Source organism: Mastomys coucha, unplaced genomic scaffold, assembly GCF_008632895.1.
Source record: "Mastomys coucha isolate ucsf_1 unplaced genomic scaffold, UCSF_Mcou_1 pScaffold13, whole genome shotgun sequence".
Taxonomy (NCBI): domain Eukaryota; kingdom Metazoa; phylum Chordata; class Mammalia; order Rodentia; family Muridae; genus Mastomys; species Mastomys coucha.
The window spans coordinates 26,096,408-26,108,658 of record NW_022196895.1 but is presented as its reverse complement, the minus strand read 5'-3'; the positions used below and the strand labels follow the sequence as shown (position 1 = coordinate 26,108,658).

The 12,251-nt window shown below is 39.8% G+C and overlaps 1 non-coding gene across 1 annotated transcript; it reads right to left on the bottom strand.

Annotated features, from left to right (window-relative positions):
• Positions 1 to 370: 370 nt before the first annotated feature.
• On the bottom strand, positions 371 to 534 carry LOC116087924. Its single transcript, XR_004117699.1, has one exon. It is a non-coding gene; the product is annotated as a U1 spliceosomal RNA (small nuclear RNA).
• Between the last annotated feature and the right edge of the window lie 11,717 nt (positions 535 to 12,251).

Here is a 12,251-nt window from a genome sequence, read left to right as displayed (position 1 = left end):
TGGCAAGAGATGTGAGGCAGAGACAGAGCCACACAGAGAGAGTGTGAGCATCCCTCTGCTTCCTTGTTAGTGGCATCCTGATAATGAGATGAAGGGCATATTCTGAGCTTCTAGTTATCAAAACACTCTAGCAGGGTTTCTGGAAGTCTGAGAGTTTGGCAGCTAATGTAAAAAAAAAAATGGGACATCAGCATTCAAAACTAGTAAATTTATCTTCTTACTTTAGTTCTCAGAGCACTGGTCCCCTCTGAAAATCACTTATCTCCAAAGATTCTTAAAGATAGTCTAAAAAGAAAGAGTTCCTGAGATGTGTTCTGTTGTTTTTTTCTGTTTGTTTGTTTTGTTTGTTTTGTTTTTTTGTTTTTTTTTCCAGGGGAGAGCTCGAACGCAGTCCCCTATTACCACAAATTATGCAGTCGAGTTTCCCGCATTTGGGGAAATCGCAGGGGTCAGTACATTCAGAGTGCAATGGATAAGCATCGCACTGGGAAAACCACCTTCGTGATCATGGTATCTCCCCTGCCAGGTAAATATGTTCTGTTGTTTTCATAGAGTAAAAAATTAGCATGCTGACTTCTTGTTAAAAGTTTCATTTTGATCTTTTTTTTTTTTAAATTGCCAGTGAAAAAGTAATGACGAACAATTCCAATTTAGTTTTTAAAATAGGAAAAAAATCTCATAAGTAGTGATTCAAAGGGGGAAAAAAAGAAGCAGCCAGGTACATTGCTGATGGCCATTTATTGTTTCAATGAAACAGAGTGTAACAAGTGTAACAATTGTTCATCAGTAGAGGGAGCCATCCTTTGAACAGGTCTAGGTATCTGTCTTTTTACAAATGATCTATAATAAGGTGTCTCAATATTCCTTAAAATGAAAACATGAGAATTACATGGATTCTGCCAAGCCTACTTTACAGTTGAATAAGGAATAACTGAGGCCTGGAGCAAAGGCTGGAGGTGTAGCCTTCTTTGTTTTCTCTGCGGCTGGCTTACTGACTCACTGTGGAGGCCTGTCAACCTTACACACCTCTCAGCAGACTCTGTTGTCACTTTGCCCCACCCCAAATCCACCAATCTCAGTACCATTCTTTGATCGGTTTCCCTTTCCTAAACATGTCTGTCTTCCATGTGCTCACAAAATCAGCATGTGTGTTGTTCTAAAAATAAATATTGTCCTTAACAAATTAGAATAGAGCTTCTAATTCTTTGCATAGCACAGTTAATGAATATAATTAGAGCACAGTATGGTTGTGAGCTGAGCACAGTGACAACAGAGAGCAGAAAACATGGGCTCTTCTGGAAGAATCCATGAGCAGGTGAAGGGACAGCTCTGAATACAAGGTTCAGATAATCCTGTCAGGCCCTGGTCAGTGCCTTTTTTCTTTTCTTTTCTTTTCTTTTCTTTTCTTTTCTTTTCTTTTCTTTTCTTTTCCTTTCCTTTTCTTTTCTTTTCTCTTCTTTTTTTTCCTTTCTTTTCTTTTCTTCTCCTTCTCTCTCCCTCTCACCCCCCCATCTGTGTATGTATTTCCAAGTCTTTGAATACAGAACTCAACCAAATGGGCTAGAAGTCAAGTTGAACTCTTAAGTGAGATTGGTTTAATACAATATTGGAGCTTCGATAAATACAGAGTATAGTGAAGTTCTTATAAGTTCAAAGAAAAGGAGTTGGGGGCTGGCTGTCTTGCTAGGGAACAGTAAACCAAACACTTTGGGAATATTTCTTTGAAAGTTGGAGGAACTTTCACGAGCTTTTGCATCTGTGATATACTCAAGGAGTGAGATGTGTGCTTAAATGTGGAGTAGGGCTCAGCACAGCCATGTATAATAACTGCAAACATAATTTGGTAATATGAGAAAAGGACATTTTCTTTCCAAGAAGCAAGCTAAAGATAACAATATCTAATGAAATTATTTATCCTCACTTTATTTTAACTCCATTCTTACAGTAGCAGTTTTGAAGCTTGTTTTATGTTGTTGAAGCAGAGACTTTTCTCTCTGAGGCCTTCTCAAAAGCACATAGACAGAGCTAGGAAGAAAGCTCTGTTGTTTCGTTTGCAATCTTTATGTCAGGAGGGTGAGACCCAGAACCTACTTTAAGCAGCTAAATGTGATGGTAACTATATATAATCCTAATGCCAAAGACCCAGAAACAGGAGGATCCCTGAGTCTCACTGGTCAGCCAAACTAGCTATTGAGAAAGCTTCAGGACAGAGACTCAGCCTCAAAAAACAAGATGGGAAGACCTTGAGGAATAATAATATTCAAGGTTGGCCTCTGGCCTTTACACACACACACACACACACACACACACACACACACACACATACTCACACACACTCACACACTCACACACACTCACACATTCACCAGCCTAGCAGAGGGATCGAGATTAGATTAACAGTATTAGCAGTCAGCAATGGTGCCTGGTGGATGTCTGGGAAGAATGGGAATATGGATTTGGTTATGGGCTGCAGGACACAGATGTTGAGAGTGATGGATTTAGGAGACAGAGGGAAGGCTCTGGTAATAGAAAAGTTAACAGAATCACTTTTGTTTCACTGAGAACAGGAAAGTGACAAGAGATGAGCCAAGTAGGCATACCTTCAGAGATGCTGCGACCCTATCAAGTGAGTCGACAATAAGCAAAGGGTGGGAAGCGGGCAGAGACTTTCTGAAGTAGTGTCTCAGTTCACCCTAGCAGCACGTTGTGATTTGCAGTCTTTCCTTGCCTATATCACTTCAATGGATCTTTAGGACATCCCTGAATTTTACCAATCAACTTTTACTGATGAGAAACGTGAGTAGCGGTGGGCTTATATTCCCACCAATAGTATGTCTATTTAATAGCAACTTCAGTCAAGATCTAGACTTCGGCTCCCAAGGCCATGATAACACGGTGGGTTATGCTGGGTCAAGCAGAAGAATGGCCTGGCCAGTGCTCCAGCTGGCATTTTCCTTCATAATCTTAAGAACAGAAAAGCAGCCAAGAGCCTACCAGGCACAGCTGGTCCTGGCTCTGCTGTCCAGAATCTCTGGTTGAGCTAACACTTTAACTATGTTTCCTTGTTAGACAGGAAACTTAGTGCAGGGCCATGCACACAGTAGGTGTTCCATAAATATTTGTTGATGTGTGGATGCATCACAACTGGCTCACAGCAGGTTACTATACCCATCGCAATGGAAAATGCTGGGAAGAGATTGAAAATAAAATAAAAAAAAAAACCTCATCAATAATGGAATCTGTTGTTTTCCTTTCTCTGCCCAGGGAGACCTTGGCTCCTCTGTTGCATTTTCAAGTATTTTAAGGTGGGAATAATTTTCACAGTGGCAGGTACAGCTGGTGAGGAGCAGTTTTAATACGAAGGAAAATGCTAAAATAGAATTTAAGAATATTAAGAAGGGATTTGGCTTCTGACAGAAATATTATCCGTAAAGGCCGGTATGAAGATTTTAAAGAAATTTAATTAAAATTTAATCTTCTTTCTAATTAAAGTTTCCTTTAATTAAACTTAAAATTAAATTTGCTTTAATTGGAGGAGTTTAAAGAGTATTACCTTTTGAGTGTCAATCATTTTTAAAGGGAAAAAAAGCCACTTTGGTTCAAATTGAAGAATGGTGTCAAATTTCTAGAAAAGTAATAAAAAATATTGCATTATATCTAAGTTAGACCTTCATGGCAATTGGTTCCCCATTTACCTATTTCAGAGACAGTTTAGTTCTCCTACATGTCTATCTGTTGGATGGACCTATAGTAAAGGTCAAACTTAAACCTATGGAAAGTCTTAATGGAGAGTCTTGTGTCCCCTGTCCATTATTATGGTCTTATGGTCCTACAGGAGCCGCCTTTCTGCTTCCTGGGTCATTTTACCTTCCTTCCCTCTGGAGAATGTGTCTGAATATGAAGACTAGATATAATTGCCTCTGCCCCATTCTATAGGGACAGTTTTAATGCTAAGGTCCTGTTACCTAATTTGTTTTTGATATGTCAGTAAAGAAATCCGTGGCACAATGGTTGGTTAAAAGGAATAGATGGGACTTCAGGGTCCCTGGAGGCAAGCAGAGACACACAAGGGAAGAGTGACAGAGTTTGTGATGCATCTGTTGAATAAAAGTTGATCAGCCATGTGAAATCTCATAAAGGAGTGGCCACACAGGCAGCTCCTATAGACAGGTGGTCAGGGGTGTTTAGAAGGGGCTACCTGGGATTGAGCCACTAAAGTTTAGGGCAGGTAGGAGAGGTGGAGATAAGAAATTGATAAGGGCATGCTTTTCCATACAGGAGATAGTAGTGCCCAGCAATTGTGCCAGAAAGGGAAGTTGAAAATGAACAACTATGTGTGTCTTTTATCCTCAGATTCAAGGGAAGCTGGGAGGGGGCTGGTAGCATGGCCACTTTCCAGAGAGAAGGCAGGTAGAGCAAAGCTACATGTAATACCTTTTCTCTCTCAAAGCCCATTCCATATGAATTGTAACGATCTTTTCAAGTACCCCAAACCAGCCAACTCAGAAGTTGAAACTTTGGTTAAAATGGTCTCAATGTGTGGCTCCCTCTTTTGTCTGCATCTGTTACCAATATCTCATTGCCTTACATCACTCAGATTCAAGGGAGAGGCATTTCATTCTTTCTTTCTGTCCTACCTAGTGATCAGGCCCTTCTGATCAGACAGCATGACTCCTTGCACTCCGCCTGAAGGAAATGGCTACTCCAAGTCAAGTCTGCAAGTCCTCCCTAGTCTATCTTCCACGCCACTGCCAAATTACAGACTCTCTGTCAACTGAGTAAGTTCTGTAGGTCTAACCTTGGCATCCTAGGCTTTGCTGTGTGGCTTCCATTCACTATTTCTCCACTCTTTACTCATCCCTTCACTAACATACTCAGCTCACCCTGGGCTCACAGGCTGGCTCACATCTCTTTGAACACACCTTGAGTCTTTGGCTTTTCTGATTTTTTTCTATATCATTTAACCCTGCCTAAGGATGTTTCTCTCCCTCTTTCCTGCAAAAATTCTTTGAATTTCAAATTTTTCACAAAGGGTGTTCCATCACACTCTGCCTTTTTGGAACATCTTTTTGTGCACATTAACACATTTGTCTGAGTCAGATGGATTTTAAAGACTGGAATGTGTAAAATCTGATTTCCAAAGCCAATGGTGATGTGTGCCATGGAACTGTTATCATCCATACCTCTTATCTGGCCATTTTGGGATTCCATGGGGTTTGGTGACAATCTCCTGGGCAGCAAGTGACAGAGTGAGAATTAGAACCCCATTTCTCTCCTGGCTAATTTCACCAGGTCCTCTTGCCTTTCTACATGTGAGGATTTCTACAAAATTGATGTTTTGAAAAGCACTGTTCAAGCAGCTTAACTGCTTCAGAAGAGAGGGGCACGGTCCTTTAAAGAGCTAAGATTTAAAAGCTCTTGGGACTTACTGAGCTAGTTAAAAAGATATTCTTTTGCTATTTTATTCAAAATAAGTTTGACATAAATGGAAATCTTCAAAGGAAGATAAATGACCAGCTGTCTACTGTCTCGTCAGTTAATGGAGAGGCACATGCCAAAGTGTCTCTTCCTTCCTACTGTACTTTCTTCCTTCCCTCCCTTCTTTTCCTTCCCGTCTTATTTTTTTTCTTCCTCCATTTCTACCTCATTCTTTTTGGAACAAAACCAGAGGTGTCTGCGGTAAGACCCAGATGGCTATGTGAAAGAACAGTGCTTTGCATCTATAAATAAAGCAGAAAGCTTTTAGGAGACACACGAGTTTGGGGGGTTGTCTCCTCCTGTGGATGCTTTTAGCGGATGGGTGGTGGAACATCTATAAGTCTAGAGCAGGGCACCTAGGAGGTAACTTTCCATTAGGCCCAGATGGGTACATCACCTCAAATAGATCCATTATCCATGGGAAGGGGAGTCTTTCCGCCAAAAAAGGGATATAAAGCACTGAGGGGTTTCTGTGTTTGAATTTCCCTTCAAATGAAAGTGCCCTTATATAGACATTTTAGTCATTGAGGACACTGTTCTAGTCTGACAATAGCAGAGTCTGATAACTCTATTCCTGACCATGGACAGGGAGATATCCCTAGCTACACTCCACAGTATGGAGTGAAATATGCTGCATGATCGGAAGTAGTAACTTGGTCCCACCAAGTGGTTTCTCTTGGTTGCTCTATGGTGACTCCTAGAGTTGATGAGTAGCTTTTTTTGAGACTTCAATGTCCAGTGACTCTATGTGTCTCTGCTCTCTTTGAGCAGTTGTCTTGCCATCTGGGTCCATTTTATGACACTCTAATGAATACTCATTATAGAGGGCCACTGGGGAAGTCATTCCTTTGTAATCAAGAGGTTTGGTGCAGTATTTCTTGACTTTAATTAGGATTATGGACTAGTAAACCCAGAAAAAGTTGAAAACCTCCTAGGTGGAACATGTATTTACTGGGCCTTATCCCCTGAACACCATGGATCAAAGAGCAGTGTGTGAGAAGTTTCTGCTGTTCTGTATGCTGGTTATGCTAAGTGACATTGGTTATGGCTCCCATCCTCGCCCATTATTTAGAGGTTAGCATTCTGAATATTTTTGCCATAGAGAAAAGATCAAAAACCACATATTCAAAATATATTTTTTACCTAATGGGATTTGCTCCACAACAATGTAGAGTCAAAACTATTTCATTTTGGGATCATTGGTATTCTTATTGTGACATTTTTGTCAGAAAGTTTCCCATAGTTCTCCAGGTTTTTTCATAATGAGTAGTCAAGTCTATTATTGGCAATCACATGTTCCTCTTCTGCAATATTTAATCTTTGATCTCTGTTTCAGGAATCAGTGGACTGTGCAGAGCAAAAGCTAGGACTCCAGGCTTTGCTGGCCTAAAGCCTAAGTCACAGCTACTGGACTTCCTAAACGTACCCATGCCCAGCACATGGTAAGTGAGCATGGTGGCATTCTGATAACTCTATTAAGAGATCCTGAAATTCCACACAATTTTCATTTTGGTTCTAGTCACTTAAAAAATGTAAACACCATCCTTTAGTCACAGGCTGCCCTCAAAATGGTGGTGAGCCAGAGTTGCCCATACCTTATCTTTTATCAGCACTGGCTCTTTAGAGGCATCCAGTTCTTGCTTTCCTGTGCTAACTATATATCTCAGAGACACTTCTTTATTTTTATATTTCTGTGTTCTTTGGAATATTTTATATAATGCTGGTCAGGAACAGCTTCAAAGAAAGAACAAGCAGAGTCTCAAGAAAGCAAGATTTATCATACTTCTAGGTTCTAGAGACAAGAAACTTGGACAAGAACCAATAACACCAGGAGGTGAAAACAGGAATGGTTGTGGGGGCACTTAGGCCGTGGTCATGTTTTAAGAGAAGGGCCAGGCCCAGAAGAATTAGCTCCTTGAAATAACAAGAATAAGCTTTAGGCTACAGAATTAGTCTCTAGCTATTTGTTACTTGGCCTGAGATAATAAAACACAGAAATATTATCTGCTGGGGCTAAAGGATCATATGGGAAAACAATATATGTGTAGAAATGATCATCTGCTTATATCTTTCACTTACCACCTTCTTACCATGTAATATCTATAAATACGTCCATTATCTATCTAATTATGTGTTCATTACCTATCAATCTATAGCTACCATCTATCAATCTATCACTATTTATATCTCTTTCATCTATCTGTTATCTTCCATCTAGAAACTGATGAATGCAAAAGCAGTACTTGAAAAGTGGAAATGGGATTAATAGAAAGAGAGAAAAAATGGGACAAGAGGGCACAAGCAAATATAGTACTCATGTACAAATCAATTAAAACCTGTTATTTTTTCACAGGGCCAAAAAAGTACTATAAAGATAGAAGTATAGTTTTGGAATCCCTTTGTTTACAATTGTTTGTTTCCAGCTGTGTCTTTTCACTTGCTGAAGGGGTGAGGCTACTCTATGCTAAAATGTTTACCAAATCAAAATGTATTAATAAATGGGAAATGTATATGTATGTTCTGCATATCTGTGTCTGCACTAGTTTCTCAAACTGAGACAATCATATCCCTAATCCAAGTTTATCCAGATTCTTTCTGCTGTTGAGAATCCAGATCAAGCACAGAATTAAGATGACGTTCCAGATTGCAATTCTCAAACCTCAGCAGGAGAAAGCTGTTAGGAGTTTGACCTCAAAGTACCTGGGGCTGAATCCTAACTTCATGGCTCCCTAACTGTCATCTTGGGTAACTTAATATTACTAATCCCCGTCTGTAAAGGGGAGATAATAAAGAGTTCTCAAATTCACCATGCTCAAGGCTCTTGTGAGGATAGTGGACTATAAGCAGGTAAAGAGCTTAGCTCAGACCAGCCCAGGGAGAAGTCATCTGCCTACCTTGCAGATATTGCTAGGTTATGAGCTGCTCTTCCCAGAACAGAGAAGACACACTGTGGAGAGTTAACATGCTGCAGTAGCCTTTATTCTAGCAGTTGTCTCTACTCTGAAATGGACATTCTAATTTCTTCCACTTGGGTTAGAAATAACTTAAAGAAATAAATGTACTTTCCCCTCCTGTATATGCTCACTCCCATGAATCAAATGTATGTTTTTTTTCTTCTTTTCTATTTTCTCAAAGTCCTTTTTGGCTTGTCCTATGTAGTGGTACAATTACTGCAGTTTCTCCCCATAGCCCAAGTTCACACTCTCAGTGTCTTATCCAGACGCCACATCTTGGTTTGGGTACTAGAGCCGTCAAGTTGTATCAATCCCGCTTCAGCAATAATGTTGGTTTATTAATTCATTCTATAGAAAGAATTTATTTCCTTTCGATCTCTTTTTGATGCAATAGAAATAAAATAAGTAATTAGCAGGAGTGTAAGAGTTTTTTTCAGTTTTTTTTTTAAATTCAAACTCATTTAAAAATATGTCAGGTACAAGTGTGTTGCAGGAATATTAAAAAAATGAATCCACCCCACAAACTCTCTTTCCTGCTGGAGCATTTTCTAGTGCCAGTGCTGTCTGACCACAACACTATGTTCCGGTGGGCTCTTGGTATTTTCTCCCAGCTAGCAGCAACATCTCACTCACATGCAACACTTTACACACCCCCACAATCATTCACCTAGCTCCTAGTACCCGGTAAAGCATGACTCTTAAGGCTTAATTATCTAATCAGGCTGATATATTAATAAGATCATCATTACAAGATGCCAATACAATGATTTCAGTGCCAAATGATAAAGAGTTAAATATTTTAACTCAATTACGCTATTTTGTAAAAACCTTAGCTTAGTTGTTATAACCACGTGGGGTCTGAAATGTCATCCTCCTCTGTCTCCATGATGAAGATCCTCTGCCCCTTCCTGTTCTCTGCCCTTTTTCCTCCTCAACTTCTAGCTCCACCTCTCTATTCCTGTCCAATCACAGGCCTGTCACTGCCCTAATGTGATTGGACAGAGAAAATGCTGCAACACAAGTGTTTAAACCGCCTAAATTCAAACATGTTTTTTTCTACTCAGAAATTCTTGCCTTTTCTGGTTATTCCATCCAGCATTCATTTATTCTGGGCATTTGTTTTCATCAAATTGTGGGGAGTTATAATAGTGTACATGAGTATTATTATTATATCAAGAGGCTGGTTGTGTGTTTCACTTGGTACAGTTTGCCTAACATACATGTCTCCACCACTATATACATGGTAGCTCATGCCTATAGTCATGGCTCTTGAATGATTTAGGCAGTACTCTTAAATGAAGATCACCCTTCTCCACGTCTGTGCTGTTGTGAAGTAGAATTGCCTCAAAAGTCTGTGGATGATAGTTTTTACTTATGCTATCACTAGTGCTTTGAGCTCAAGAGATAGCTGGAAGATACCATCCAGATTTTAGAAGAGCTTTTGGTTCCCTGTCACTCACTGGTCTGTGTTTTCTATTCTGTGCTATCATTGGTGTTAGGTGAGCTAACACTATGGCTCAATAAAATGAATGATCAGAACCATTGGAAACTGGGCATCAGAATTCCTTAAACCATGGATGTAGTTCATCACTGAAATCTCCAAACACAGTATTTTACACACTCCCTCTTTATTCTGAGGTTTTCAAGAAAAGCCACAGACACATGGCAGAAGACTTTTTGCAAGAAATTCACTCAAGGCCAAAGGCTTGTGATGCCGTTTTGGAATTAGAAAGACACAGGAACAATTTTAAATTATCTTGACAAAGTTAATTAAATTATACTTAGAGGACTAAGAGGTAGATAACCGATGAAACCTGGGGGAAGCTATCTCTAATCAGTTACTGAATCATAGCTAATGCTGGGGTGACAGTGGAATGAGCTGAACACCCAAAAATCTATTTATTTTGTACTGCAGTGGTGGTTCTCTGGAGTTCTGAAGATTGTGGGTTCTTGAATGGGCAACTGGGGTGAAATCACAGTACTATCCCTCCTTAGGCAGAAGGGCTCATGCTTCCATGTGTGTATATCCATGTCCTTATCTATGCATCTCTTCCTATGACAACAGCACTGGTATCATGAAGTTGCTAATACATGAAACTTGTAGTTCAATGTCTGGTAAATCACATTCACTAAAGTTAGCCATTATCGTGTGCTAAGGAACAGTAGGACTTGTAGTCTCTGACCTTCAAACTGGGGTGGAGGCAGCCCACAGATTTGACTTCCGTCTCAATTACTTACTAATGAAGTGATTCAGACATTAGTTTTTCTTTTTTTCCTAAGCTTTGACCTTTTTCCCCCTATAGAATGAGAATCATAATATCTATTACATTGTTCTGAGGATACAAAATTAAAATGTTGTAGTGTCTGATACTGAGTTCATTAATAATTTGTACTTACATTGATTTTTAAATTGCATTTGATAATTGTGGTTTGGGATATATTTACAGTTGATTGCCATGTAGAAATTCTCAAGTTAAAAAGTTTAAGTAATATAGTATCATCTGTCTTCAACAATCTTAGTAACTTGTTAAAGCAGTGAGAAATAAAAAGTATCTAATTGTGTATAAGGACCAAAAGGTGGCATAGGATGAGAGCCACTGCCAAGCAAGGATGGTGAAAGACACTATCAATCGCCAGACTTTCTCTCAGGTCCAGACAAAGCCCAGACCCAGATGAATCCAGAGATTGGGTGGCAAATGAAGATGTTATAAAAATGTGTGTCTGAGAGTTAGAGCTAGCAACATTTCCCTGATCACAGTTGAAGGGATTCTCTTTAAATCCCTAGAAAATGAATGGCAGTTTTCCAGTTGGCCAAAGCCAGATTGACAGGGACCCAGACTGGGAAATCCGTGATCACTGCGTGCTGACAAAGCATGTCGGGTAATTGCTGAGTGTGTTTCCAATTCTCTTCAATGGCAATTTTTTTTTTTTTTTTTTAGGGTGATACTGTACAAAATGATGGTGTAGGTGAATTTGAGGGCAAGGAGGCAGGAGTGGGTGTTGGAACACCTTCATAGAAGCAGGGGGAGGGCAGATAGGGTAGGGAGTTTTGGGGAGGGGACCTGGGAAGAGGAAAATATTTGAAATGTAAATAAAGAATATATTCAATTAAAAAAAAGACAAAGAAAAAATGGGCTTCACTGAAACATTTAAGTATGTGCATATAACTTGGTTATATGCACATCCCCTTGTAGCTACTACAGTTCCCTGTTTCCTCTGCAAAGATATTTCACAGTCTAGGTGAGCATTGGTTAGAAATGGTTTCTTAGCAGCAGAACATAACTTGTGCCCTTTCAGTTTCATCTCATTGTTCTGACTAATTCGCTTCCAGGTGATACAGAAACCCCTTTCCCCATTCTTTGGTCTCTATGATCTTTCACTATGTGCCCATTGCTCACTTCTCAACACTGCAGCCTCATCTATACATCTTAGCTTAAATGTTAATATAAGGACTTCCATTTAAGTGGTCCAGTATTAGAAGTTTGGATTTCTTTTGCTTTTGCTTCATAAACTGTGTGCTGGAAGAAGTGAGGAATAAACAGGAAATGGCTGTGGATTTAGAGGAGCATATTGCAAACTGATAGAGGAAACAGGCTTGTGTGTGTGTGTGTGTGTGTGTGTGTGTGGTGACTGACCTTCCTGCCATGTTGCTTGCCTGTAAGGAAGACAAAATGGCAGGAGTCAGCAAGAGACAAATTAAAGTCCGACCTTGCAGGCAAGGGCTCTGGATATGGGTATCTGGGCCAGAAAGGTGGCCTTCAACTCTCACCCTATACAACTGGTGTAGGAGCTTCTATTCTGAAGTCATATGAAGTCAAG